At 63.6% G+C, this 12,836-nt stretch overlaps 1 protein-coding gene across 5 annotated transcripts in view; it reads right to left on the bottom strand.

Moving 5' to 3' along the window:
• The window catches only part of TBC1D14 (TBC1 domain family member 14), an 88,476-nt gene extending 81,439 nt beyond the window's left edge, over positions 1-7,037 (bottom strand). Inside the window, exon 1 of one of the 5 annotated variants that reach the window (XM_040966386.1) lies at positions 6,960-7,037. The gene's annotated coding sequence lies outside the window, so the exon portion shown is untranslated. The other 4 variants (XM_040966388.1, XM_040966384.1, XM_040966387.1 and 1 more) reach the window with 4 other exon arrangements.
• Positions 7,038-12,836: the final 5,799 nt, after the last annotated feature.

Here is a 12,836-nt window from a genome sequence, read left to right on the forward strand (position 1 = left end):
AGAGACCAGCCAGGAGTCCTAGTGTGGTCATGAAGAACTGACAGACACATAGCCAGACAACGGGCACATCCAGCATGAAAATAACCTCCATCATTTGGGGCATCCCCCCCAGTCACGGCTGACGGGCAGACAGCAGCAGGGGCGCGAGGAAGACCCCTGGGGGGGCGCTGCTCGGGCCTCGTCCAGGGGAGGCATTACATGATACACACACAGCCCTGCCCCAAGCATGTGAATTCACAATGCATTCACTGCATTCCACGGCTCTGACACCTATAAACTAAGGCAGCTGTGTAAGGGGAAAACAAACAAAACAACCATGCACGCCAGGCAGGGAGGGGGCCCACATGGACCAGGCCTTCCTCACATCTGAGTGCAGCCACACCACCCCCTCTGCACGCAGGGAGGTGTGGAACCGGACCAAGGTCGCACTGCCGCTCAGCACCACGACCCAGGAAGTATGACGCAGTCCATGCTTAGGTAAATACAGCCAGTAAAAAGGCTGGCTTGGCCAGCACAAAATCCAATCAAGGAGCGATAAACTGAGAGCTTCCCAAAGGGAAAACTCCCCCTACACACACACGTCCCCAGAGCTGCTTCTGCACTGCGCGGCCTGCCACGGAGACCCAGCAGCCTGGACAGCTCCCAGAACAGAGAAGACCCCGCTGGATGCCACACTGGCTTTTGTTCTCTAAAATGTTGAAACTAAAGAGATCCGCCGTCCACAGAGCAGCACGTCAGGGCAAGACAGGACTTTGAATGGCAATCCCGGCCCCACTGTCCAGGAAGCCTGGAGATAACACGCCCTGACCAGACGCTGCTGTCCTGTCCCCCAGCCCCTCCCCGGGGCAGGGCGAGGCGGGGGCACCCTGCTGGCAGGTGCCACTCTGAATCAGCACAAACATGACCATTCCCGTGGTGTGTGGTTTGGGCTTTGTCTGGAGCCTTCCTGCTCCCTCTCCAGGAAGCCTGGCGGGCCTCTCACGGAGCAGAAAAAGGGGGGCAAGGAGGCTCCTTCCGCCCCAGAAACGGGTGCAGTCAGCGAGTTGGCAGGGCAGGCACCAGAGCAGAAACAGAATGCAGAGGGGATGAGAGAAAGGCAGAAACAGAACTGAGCTATAAATGTGCAAACTATATATACACATAATATATATGTGTGTGTGAGTTTGAAATAGGACACAGCATTATTATAATCACCATTTTTTCTAAGAAGCAAAAATAATATTGTATATCAACAAAGCAAAAATTAAGTCCAGACAACCAGGGTTAACACAAAAGTGAAAAAGAACAAACTATTCCTCTACCCATGGAGAAAAAAACCCAAAATTCAGTTCCTCCTCACTGGTGGACAGCCTCCAGCGAGCCCCTGCCACAGCGCGGCACGGGCCCCATGCCAGCGACTGACCCTCCAGCCACCACACTCTGACAAGGGGGACAGGCCTCACTGGTGGACGGCCTCCAGGGACTTGAGAAGGCCATACGCACACACATGCATCTGAGAGGTCAACTGCATTTGTATTAAAAGGAAAATAGCTTGAGCACATGGCTACGGGCTAATCTTTGCCGATTAGCAGCCTCCCACCAACACACCACAGACCCAACCGGCAAGGGTGAAGCCGATGGCCCTGCGGCTGCCTGGCCCGGCTCGGGGGAGGGTCTCACTGCCCCTCCCAGAAGCAGAAGGAGGTGAATGGCAGCTCACTCGTGGGCTGGTCTCGGGTGAAAGGCACAAGCTTGGCAGACGCCCACCAGGCCGGCACCTGGTACGTGGCACACCGTGGAGAGGTGGCGTGGCCCCCCAGGAGCCCTGACACAGGAGTGCCCTAACAAGTCACCTTCCTAAGAAATGCAAATGCCGACTTCCATCACCAGGGGCGCACTGAGGACCCCTTCGTGGGGAGCACAGAGCGGCCTCCTTCTGAGCCGCCCGAGGAGAAGCTGGGCCACCGCCGGGCCTCTGCGGTCCAAAGTGCAGTTGAGTTCCTTAAACCTCAGAAGAGGGCGTGGGCCTTGGGGGAAGCCAGCCTGAAAGGGAAAGGGCACTTCCGCTTGCAACGTGCTCTGGAACCACACTCCAGCAGGGACACCTGTCCTCAGGCCTCTCTGCCTGGGGCCAGCTGGGCCAGCAAGCTGGAAGCCGCACCTGCCTTTGGCCTGCACCCTCACGGGGGAGACCCTAACCTGCATGGACCAGGTGGACGGCCTCCGGATCACCAGCTCCTTTCAGCCACACTAAGCCTGTGCTTGCTGAGCACACAGGGGGCCTCCAGGTCACCTGACCACCTCCTGACTGGCCAGCGTCATCACCTTGGCCACAGCCAGCAGTGCCTTCCCCAGCAGGGGGCCTCTCCCTGCTAGGAGCCACCTCCTCTCCCAGGCAGGCTGCCCAGAGCCACACCCCATCCTCCCTCAGCAGTGCCAACACCTTCTGCACTGCCACGCATGGGGCACGGATCAAGGATTCAAAAGGCTCTTTGCTGAGTTTCAGCAACAACTAAGCCCTTAGGGTGCAGGGTACAGGAACAGCCCCTTGCCAGACCAAATGCCAGGGCCTGAGCTGCCACACCAAGTGCCAGGACCTGGGCTGCCATGCCAAGTGCCAGGGCCTGGGCTGCCACGCCAAGTGCCGGGGCCTGGGCTGCCACGCCAAGTGCCGGGTCCTGGGCTGCCACGCCAAGTGCCGGGGCCTGGGCTGCCAAGCCAAGTGCCAGGGGCCTGGGCTGCCACGCCAAGTGCCGGGGCCTGGGCTGCCACGCCAAGTGCCGGGGCCTGGGCTGCCACGCCAAGTTCCAGGGCCTGGGCTGCCATGCCAAACTCCTGGGCTGTGTGAGGCCCACAGGTACCAGCACGGTGCCAAGGACCAGGCCCCCACGGGCCAGCAACACTGGCACCATGGGCAGAAGCCACTGCTGCAGCCAGCACCCAAGGGCCCCGGCACCCCGCCAGGAGGCACCCACTCCCAGCTGAGTGAGGGTCAGTCATCCCGGCACAGGACAAGCTCAGTGTGGATAAGCAGAAGCACTCTCCACGCACACAGCGTCGAGGCCACGTGGATGGCGGCAGGAAGCTGGGGGAGAGCGCCCCCAGAGACCAGCCGCAGCCCGCAGGGTCCCATTCCCAGTGTGACACCATGTCAGCCAGCGGACAGCGGCGCTGCCAGGGGACGGGATGGGGCTTGTGGCCACGAGTCTGCTGGCAGAGCTGTGGGACTTGGTCATACAGCCTTCCCACTTTAAGGGAGACCAGACCCAACATTGGAGCTATGTCCTCTTCCGGGCCGCCTGTGGGGACACAGGAGCTGCGTCCACTCTGGGTCCTCCTTCACCTGCCACCCACAGGCCACGGTCCCGGGCAGCCCACCACGCGGCACTCGACAAGAGCTGCACCCCAATGATGAGGGAAAGGGGGCGGACAGCCGCTGCTGTTCCCTAAGATCACGGACTCTTCCTCGTGCGGCCTTCCCTCAGCCCTGGCCTGCTGCTGACCACCACGTCAGCACCCAGAATGGTAACATGCACAACTCAACCATGGCCTCAGGGAGTGTACGTGAGGAGCCGAGGGCTCGGAGGGCAGGACCAGGCCGGTGCCATCTGACACGGGCTCAGAGCAGCCTCACTTCTTAGGATGAGTGCACGAGTGCCAGGCTCCTGCTCACTGTCCCCGACACCCACTCACTGCCCCCAACTCAAACGTCCCACTCGCTGCATGGCCCTTCAGCAACCCTGGGAGCTGCCAGTTAGAGCTGGCTCAACCCCAGCCCCTCTTAGCCTGGCTATTTACAAAGCCGCCCACAGCCACCAGGCCCTGCCCCAGCCGTGCTCACACACCTGGCCACAAGACCCACCCAGATGTAATCCCACAACCAGCAGGGTCACGGGTGGGCACTGTCCCCAGCCCCACAACCAGCGGGGTCGCAGGTGGGCACTGTCCGCAGCCCCATGACCAGCAGGGTCACGGGTGGGCACAGTCCCCAGCCCCACAACCAGCGGGGTCGCAGGTGGGCACTGTCCCCAGCCCCATGACCAGCAGGGTCATGGGTGGGCACTGTCTCCAGCCCCATGACCAGCGGGGTCGGAGGTCAGCACTGTCCCCAGCCCCACAACGGTCTCCCTAAAGAGCACTTAATGTTTTGGGGACGAGGACTCTGGCAGCCACCACTGGGCTGTCTGCGTGGGACAAGGCAGGATGGCTCAGGAGAGAGGCCAGCAGAGTGTGTGGAGGAGGGCTGGACGCCAGGGAGGGTCCACAGGCTTGAGGCACCTCCTGCACTCCGCGCCTGCTCCCCCACCACGTAGCCCGGATGGAGGCGCGGGGGGTGGGCAGATCTTGGAACCTGCCTCTGTGAAACCCACGGGACACACCAGGGACCACTACACAGGCAGCCAGGGGACAGTATGGGGTCATGTGGTGTGCAAGGCTAGTCGCACTGCCCCGGCTGAGTCCTCCGCACCAGGGACAGCAGGTAAAGCAAGTACAACAGCAGCTGGGCTCCTGAACGGGTTATAATCCAAAGCATTTTGTTTGTTTTTTCTACAAACTTAGGATGGTCGCCCCTGGCATTTACCAGGGTGAGACACTTGAGAACTGGGGTTGAACTTAGCAAGCTGGGGTGCCCGCCCAACCCCCAGAACAGTGACTTTTCACTTCTGCTGTGCTTAGAAGACTCCAGGGTGAACAGTGGGCAAAGACGTTCCTCCCCCAAATACCTTAGCCTTTACCGAAGCTGACTCGGGCACAAACAGCATGGCTCCAACAGCCCAGAGCCCACGGTGAATCCGGCAGACCCTGCTTGCCAGGGCACTCGGCCCGAGCAGGACCAGAGATGCCCCAAAACGCCTCCAGCCTGGGCCCTGGCACAAGCTGAGCCCGGCTGCGGGCTGCTCTTATCTGCTGGGCCCCAAATAGGGACAGCCAACGCAGCCCCCTGTTTTAGCAACCCATTTGCATAAGCACACTTGAGCGTGCCACGGTCTCACAGCATGGCTTCCCCTGCCACCAGCCTCACTCGCATGGACTGGGAGGTGCCAGGCCGCGACCTCCCTCTCCCCACTTAATGAGCTGGCAGGGGAGCCAGGCCAAGGGGCCAGGGGCACCCCTCAGGGCAACAGTCAGCAGCTGGACGCAAGCTGAGCCCGAAACACGATCCTCAGACAGCCCTGAGTTCACGTGTGCTTTCCTGAAGTCCTTCCTGCCCAGCACCCACTGCTGTCCCGTGGACGGCAGACCCTCGCCAGGGTCCCAGACCTGGGGGATGACAGGGAGACACCCCCTGTGACGCACAGGGCTCGGGGAGTCGTGTCCTCACTTCTACTGGGCCTCAACAGACCACATGGGGGTGGGGGGGGTCCCCAGAAGGCAGAGGAGGGCAGAGGCCCAGCCACAGGTAGGCACCCCAACACCAGGAGTATGGCTGAGAGCAGAGGGGAAGCCTGGCAGGGAGAGGTGTGGGGGAGCACAGAGGAGGGGGTGCAGGGGAGGGGTGCAGAGGAAGGGGGAGGGGTGCAGGGAGCCAATGCAGGGCTGGGGGGGAAGAGCCGAGTGCTGAGTGCGGAAGGATGAGGAAGGGTCGCAGTGAGGGCCCCACCTCTGCCTCTTGGACCCCTGCTCCCCTCCGGCAGTGCTTGTGAAAGGGGGTACCCACCGATGACCCAGAGCACCCAGCACCTGCCAGGCTCCCCACACACTGTCGGGGTCACCCCCAGGAAGAGCTCGGGGAGGGGCACGGAGGCGGCCCAGGTCACGGAGCAGGTCTCCTCGGAACCAGCTGGACCGGGCAACGCTGTTCCAGACCGGTGATCGCACAGTCCAGCGCCTGCCAGTGCCCAGCCCGAGGGCCAGCGAGAGCCTCACCGCAGGCAGGGCACCTGTGCGAGCTCAGCTTCCACGCCACACTGGAGGAACAAACATGGCCCACGCAACTTTCATCTCAGAACGTTTTGGGGGGCCTGGCCGAGACATGGTCATGAACACACCCACCGCCAGGGGCTCACCCGGGCTCCACCTCACAGCCCATTCCCGGACTGAGGTCCTCACCGCCGTCGTGGAAGCCCACCTGTCTCCCACGGGGCGTCTGAGGGCAGAGTTCCAGACCCGACCCACACCAGGGCCCCGCGTCAGAGGGGTAAAACTTTTCCCTAAGTCCCGCACGCACAGCCGACGCGGGAGCAAGCCGTCGCCCCGCAGGGCGCCCTGACGCGCACCTGAGCACTGCCCACACGCACCCGCCAGGCCGCCTCCCCCGCCGGCGCGGCAGCAGGTGGCCCAGGCCCCGTGCACCTCGGCGCTCCCTACCGCAGTCAGCTCGGCTCCGACGCCATCCCGGGGCCCGCGGGCCACCAAGCCCCAGGCCCGCCCCGGGAGCCGCCACTCGCGCGAGGAGACCCCGGCGAGCCGGGCAGGTGTCGGTCCGGCCGGCAGGCGCGCGCTAGCCGCCCACAGCGCTCGGGGCCCAAAGGCCGCCCCGTCCCTAGCCCCGCCCCCGGAGCTGGCCCCGCCCACCACCGGGCGCTAGCCACGCCCCAGGACCGTCCCGTCCCGCCCACCCTCAGGCGCTAGCCACGCCCCAGGGCAGCCGCCCCGCCCTCAGGCGCTAGCCCCGCCCCAGGACCGTCCCGCCCCGCCCTCAGGCGCTAGCCACGCCCCAGGGTAGCCGCCCCGCCCTCAGGCACTAGCCCCGCCCCAGGAACGTCCCGCCCCGCCCCCGGGCGCGCTGGCCACACCCCCGCCCCACCGCCCGCGGTCGGCTCTTCCGCCCGGGCCACCGCCCCCCGCCGCGCCTCCGCTCGCTGCGCTCGACGCTCGCCCGGCGGCCCCTCCTCCTGCCCGCCGGTGCGTCGCCGCCCGCGGTCGTCGCCGACCCTCTTCGGTCCCCAGGGCCGAGCAGAGCTGCGAGGAGGCGGCCCTCACGGCGCGGAGGCTGCGTCTCCTCAGGGCCCCGCGGACACCCACCAGGGGTCCCCTACCTGCTCGGCTCCACCCGCGGCCATCTTGGAAGTGGGAAGCGGCCGGGAGGGGGCAGGTGGCTCGAGCCGGCGGGGAGCAGGCGTGGGGAGCCGAGCGGCGGAGCGCATCGATGGGGCGGCGGGCGCGCCGGTGCGAAGGGGCTCCGGCCTTGGTGTGCCGGTCTGGAGAACGGGCTGGTCTGCTGTGTCTGGTCGAGCTTGCACTAGGCGCCCAGGTGCGCGGTCGCCACGTCGGCCTGCGCCTGAGCGCGGGGGAGAGGATGGGAAGAGGGTCCTGACCCCGGGAGCAGGGCGCCCCCGTGGGAGTCAAACTGCACGCAGAGTGGGGAGCCGCGGGCTCACAGAACCCAGCCCTCGGTCCCCCGGGTTCTGAGCACCCTCTGAGGCAGCGCAGTGTTGACACAGCAGGACGGGGCTGCTGCCGTGGCTTAGGGGGTGAAGCTGTGCCTGTGCTGCCAGCATCCCATGTGAGTGCTGACTCACTTCCTTCCAGCTCCCTGCTTATGACCTGGGAAAGCAGTGGTGGATGGCCCAAGAACTTGGGACCCTACACCCATGTAGGAGACCCAGAGGAGGCTCCTGGCTCCTGGCTTCGAGTCAGCTCAGCTCACCGTTGTGGCCATTTGGGGAGTAAACCCTGGATAGGTCTTTCTGTCTCCCTTCTGTAAACATTCCTTTCAAATAAAAATACAATACTAAAAACAGACAACCAGCCTACAGTGACAAGAACTCACTGTCCTTTCCCAGAAGTGGAAGTTGGTGCCTGGCGCCCCTGGGTGCCTCCCTGGCACCTGAGCACCTGGGCTGTCACGGGGCAGGTGCCATGTGACCTGCGACTCGCCAGCCTTCCGCGGAAATCAAAGTGCCAGGAACACCAGCAGGTCCTGTGCCAGCCCCGACCCCTGTCCCCTGGGCGGCCTGGTCCTCAGGGTCCTTCCTGCAGGAGCAGGGAGACCTTGCCCACGCATCTCGGAGCTCTTTCTCCTTGCTGCCCACCAGGCAAAGCAGGCACGGCCTGGGGCTCTCCGGAGATCTCCCCTGGAGCCCCCACTCCCGCCCCCAGGCTTGCTCGGCAGCAGTCTTCACTCAGCTGTAATGGGGGCCCATGCAGACCAGCCGCCTCCACAGAGAGCAAAGCTGGCCCTTGCTGGTCGCCAGGCCCCACTGTACTTCCAGAGAGAGTTCTGGAAGTCAGGGAGAGGAAAGTGAGCCTGTGTGCCCCACCATCAGCACACAGCTGGTCTCTGACTAATGGGGCTGAAGGGGTCCCGCTCACAGCTCCCCCAGCCGCCTCGCCGGGCACCTGTGCCGACTCGGACGGGCACCGCCCGCAGCCCAACACACCAGACTGGTGAGTGTAACCTTACAGCTGAGGGAGCAGGTACTGGGAGCCAGGCCAGGAGGTCGGGCCCAGCTGCTCCCCAGGTTTCCACCAGGGGCCTTGACGTGACCAGAAGCAAAGGCCAAGGGCCGGCATGGATGGACTGACAGGTTGCAGGAGCGCTCCCCTGTGGCACACGGAATGGCTCCTGGCCATCTGTAGGGAAGCTCAGCCGCCTGCAAAACCTGCATTCCTGCCTCCCGCACCATGGAGATGGGGGTCTGTGTACAGGAGACCGTGCCTGGGTCTGTCAGTCAAGCCAGCTGCTTTCCAGGGACCCCGGGGACAGAGCAGGGGTAGCCTTGGGCAGAGGGGCCGTCCCCAGCGCTCAGCCCGACGACTGGACAGGATGACTGCCACACCGCTGTCTGACAGAGAGGCCCAGTGCACAGGCCAAGGGGATGCAGCATCAACACCGGCTTCAGCATGCTGCAGCTAAAACAGCAGGCGCAACTGTCAGCGGAGCAGACGCACATCCTCCACAATGAAAGAGAGCAAAAAATACCACCATCTTTCTCTCAAAGTCTGTGCCTTCGTGATTTTCTTTTCTTGGGAAAAAAAAGAGAGAGGTCTTCCAACTGCCGGTTCATTCCCCAAATGGCCTTAGTAGCCAGAGCTGAGCCAGTCGGAAGCCAAGAGTCCAGTCTTCTGGGTCTCCCACCTGGGCACAAGGTCCCAAGCACTTGGGCATCCTCTGCTGCTTTCCCAAGCTCAGTAGCAGGGAGCTAGATGGGAAATGGAGCAGCCAGAACCCGAACTGGGCCCCATATGGGATGCTGGCATTGCAGATGGCAGCCAAACAGGCTGTGCCCACCACACCAGCTCTGTCCTTCACAAGCTTCTGCAGCAAACACACACACAAGAACCCCGAGTGCCGACACCCCGGGCAGGGCGGCTGCTGGCCCCGAGTGCCCACACCCCAGGCAGGGTGGCTGCTGCCCCGAGCGCCCACACCCCGGGCAGGGCGGCTGCTGGCCCCGAGTGCCCACACCCTGGGCAGAGTGGCTGGCCCGGGCAGAGTGGCTGCTGCCCCAAGCGCCCACACCCCAGGCAGAGTGGCTGCTGGTCCCGAGTGCCCACACCCCAGGCAGAGTGGCCGCTGCCCCAAGCACCCACACCCCAGGCAGGGCGGCCACGCAGTGTGACCTTCTATGAATGGCAAAGTTTCAGGTGTGGAAGCAGAGTGACGACCACCACCTCCACTAAGCAAACAGCTGCTGTCATACAACAGCCCCCCAACTCTTCAGCCAGCCAGGGCGGCCACTCACTCCCACAAGGAAGCCATAAGGGGACACAACAGGGGTACAGGAGACCAAGGGTGCCCCTGGCAGCCAGGTTGCCCCCACAACCTGCTCCTCCACCTTCAGAAGCACCCAGGCAACAGGTACTCAGCACACCAAGCAAGCACTTGGGCTGAGGCTCCGGGCTGCGGTTCCGGGCTGTGCACGCCACAGTGGAATTTTCCCAATCTCCTGGTTTCTAAAGGCATCCCTGGTCACCAGCTGCTGCCATCCAACAGCAAGGCCTGATTTAGAAGCCGCAGAAATCTGGTCTCACGTTGGGCCACGTGAGGAAGCCGGGAGGGAAGAGGCGAGCAGGGGATACAGCCCCAGCTCCCCCACCCACAACCAGCAAGGCCCTTTGTGCCCAACTGAGACCTGCCTGGCACCTGCTCCACCCTGCCACCCTTCTGCCTCCATGCCCTGGTGCCCCTGGCCCCTTAGAGATGGCAGCAGTGTGTGTGGCGGTCACACCATGGCTGTAGGCTCCCTGCTCAGGCCCACCATGCCCCCGAGGTGCCACTTTGGTGCCAACTGGCAGCAGACATGCCACAGCCCACACAGAACCCTGCTGTCCAGTCCCTGTGTGAGCATGCCAAGGGAGGGTCTGGGCAGCCTTCGGGAGCTGTTATGCGCTGTGCGGCTGGGAGCAGGCCTTCTGCCAGAAGTGGGGATCCCACCCCTGCACGCCTCGCACCGTGCTGTGTGGCAAGTGGGCCTTTCTCCTGACATACTGGGTTGCCCTCGTCACCACCTCCCTCCTGCAGCCCCATCCTCAGGTGCCCCCAGCTCAGAGCAACTGCCTTCAACCCCTCCATCCAACCCACCTACCCCAGCAGCTGCTGCCAGGAGCATGGGCAAACACACAAACATGCATATGCACCCATACATACTTACGGCATAGATGTGCTTACGCACACACGTGCACACCTACATGTACATCACACATATACCATGTATGAACACCTGCACATGCACCCATCTACATACGTGGCTCGCTCCAGGCCCCCTCTCGTCCCCAGTGTCCTGTCCCTGGCTGCCCCGGCCTATGCCTGCTGACACAAAGACGTTTCAGCCCCTACCAACACCTTCCTGCCCCATGCCTGCCCCTCCTTCCTCTCCATGCCGGGAGACTTGGCCTGGCCTGGCCTGGCCCCCCAAGCAGGTGATGCAGCCCCCAGGCTGGGCATCCTGTGAGGTGCTGATACCCCTGCAAGCAGGCAGACACTTTGTCCCCTCTGAACCCCTGGGGAAGACCTCCAGATCCCGCTCAGCCACACCCTACCTGCTGGGACACAAACCACGTGCTCCAGAACAGCAGTGCCGCTGTCCTCAGCTGTGACATCACCACTGGACCACATGCTTGCCAGGCACACCACCCCTGCCGGGCCACACACTGCACCCGCCGGGCACACCACCCCTGCCGGGCCACACACTGCACCCGCCGGGCACACCACCCCTGCCGGGCCACACACTGCACCCACCGAGCACACCACCCCTGCTGGGCCACACACTGCACCCACCGGGCACACCACCCCTGCCGGGCCACACACTGCACCTGCCGGGCACACCACCCCTGCCGGGCCACACTGCACCCACCGAGCACACCACCCCTGCTGGGCCACACACTGCACCCACCGGGCACACCACCCCTGCCGGGCCACACGGCACCCGCCGGGCACACCACCCCTGCCGGGCCTTGTTACACCCACCGGGTACACCACCCCTGCCGGGCCACACTGCACCCACAGGGCACACCACCCCTGCCGGGCCCACGTTACACCCACCAGGCCACATGACACCTGCCACCCCACACACAACAGGTCATGGTGCACCCATCAGACCACACGGCACACACCAGGGCATGTGGCACCCACCAGGCACACCATCCCTCCTAGGCCACATTATACCCACCAGGCCACATGGCACCTGCCACACCACACACAACAGGTCATGGTGCACCCAACAGGCCACACAACACCTGCCAGGTCACACCACCTCCTGTTCTGTCCCACGGTTTGCCTGAAGGAAGGGCCCCTGCTCCCCTGAACCTCCCCCTGTAACTCATGCCATCTGGGGACCCAGACAGCCTCCTGCCATGGGTTCATCCTTGATTTCATCCTACCTGAGCCTCAACTGGCTCATCTGCAGAATGGGATGCCGATCGCCACCTCCCCGGGCCTCTGGGAGGGTCAGTCTCTGGAGTGGCTCAGGTGGTGGCAGCAGCAGGGTGGGTGAGATCTCCATGTAGGACACTGGGACACCTGCCTGGAGGAGGCCATCAGACAGGTCCAAGGATGCTGCCTGTGTGCCCGGGGCTCCCTCCTCCATGGGGGACAGAGCTTAACTTGCATTATCTGTCCCCAGTGGGTACCCCGAGACAGGCAGCACGCCACAAGACCTGCCTCCCAGGAACTGAGTGCAGCCCAGTGTGTGGGCTCACAGCCACCAGTGCCATGGAAGTGGTGGAAGTTCAGGACCGGAAACAACTGTGGTCTCGCCTGTCTGGCTTGCCGTGATAAAGTCTCGCAGGCTGAGTGGCTCACACACACCCCAAGGTGACTGCAAATGCCAGAGCAAGGCACAGGATGCTTCAGGGGCTGCTGAGGGCCCAGGTCCTGGCTCTTATCACACGGAAGGCTCCATCATATCACCTCCAGAAACACCCTTTCCCCTGGCAACGCTGCCACATTAGGCCAGGATTCCACATGTGAGCCTGGGGAGCTCACAGACAGGCAGAGCTGTGAGGGTGAGGTGGTTATCACTGGGGGTGATGGCAGGCAACCACACCCGCACTCGGCAGGCAGTGGCCACGTGCCTTGGTAACCCTCTGGGTTGCCGATTTCTCACATTCCATCTGGAAGTGAAGCAAGAGCCAGACTTGAACTGGCACCCATGTGGGCTCCTTGCATCACCGGGTGCCCTTGCTGTGCCGCAGCACCAGGCCCATGATCATACACTGCTCATTGATGCTGGGGACAGGGCAGAGCCCACTGGCAGTCCTAGACCAGCAAGGAGCAAGCCCTTGAGGAAGGGGCTTGGAGGGGCTCCAGGGACCGCGGGGGTACGGGAAGGAAGGGGAATGGGATGCAGGGGTCAGAGGTGTAGGTGTAGTCCAGGTCCAACAGCGGGGGTCTGGGGGTCTCTGGCTCAGTGAAGCTCAGCCCGGGCTGCAGCCCTCTCCATGTGTCTCCGCCTGCCTCAAACCAGCAGCCA

This window comes from Ochotona curzoniae, unplaced genomic scaffold (genome assembly GCF_017591425.1).
Source record: "Ochotona curzoniae isolate NIBS_2020 unplaced genomic scaffold, NIBS_Ocur_1.0 scaffold_4505, whole genome shotgun sequence".
Lineage (NCBI taxonomy): Eukaryota > Metazoa > Chordata > Mammalia > Lagomorpha > Ochotonidae > Ochotona > Ochotona curzoniae.